The 512-nt window shown below is 36.5% G+C and overlaps 1 protein-coding gene across 3 annotated transcripts in view; it reads right to left on the bottom strand.

Moving 5' to 3' along the window:
• Prkce (protein kinase C epsilon) overlaps positions 1–512 on the bottom strand; it is a 559,250-nt gene that overhangs the window by 59,717 nt on the left and 499,021 nt on the right. The window lies entirely within an intron of this gene.

Below are 512 nucleotides of genomic sequence, written 5' to 3' on the forward strand. Positions count from 1 at the left end.
CAACCCCTATTTAAAGCAGTGTGAAGAACTCTTAAAAAACTACAAATGAACCTATCATTTGACCCAGTTATACCACTCGGCACATACCCAAAGAACTCATCCTATTACAAAGACACTTGTACATCCATCTTTGTTGCTTCTCTTTTCACAATAGCTAAGAGATGGAAGCAACCTAAGTGTCCCTCAATTCATGAGTGGATAATGAAAATGTGGTTCATTTATACGATGGAGTTTTACTCAGCAGTAAAGAAAGATGAAATCATGAAATTTGCAGGTAAATGGATGGAACTAGAAACTGTTATACTAAGTGAAGTAACATAGACTCAGAAAAAAAATCGAGATATGTTCTCCCTCATATGTGGATCCAAGAAACAAACCCTGATAAGTGAGTATGTATCCAGACATAACTACAGGAACCAGGATAATGGAAAGGAAACAGGGAGGTAAAGGAAAAATAACCCGAAAGAGAAGAACAATAAGAAACAGGCCTTAATAAGGGAGATAGGGATAAA

The sequence above is a fragment of the Nannospalax galili genome, unplaced genomic scaffold (genome assembly GCF_000622305.1).
Source record: "Nannospalax galili isolate Female #2095 unplaced genomic scaffold, S.galili_v1.0 scaffold286, whole genome shotgun sequence".
Classification (NCBI taxonomy): Eukaryota; Metazoa; Chordata; class Mammalia; order Rodentia; family Spalacidae; genus Nannospalax; species Nannospalax galili.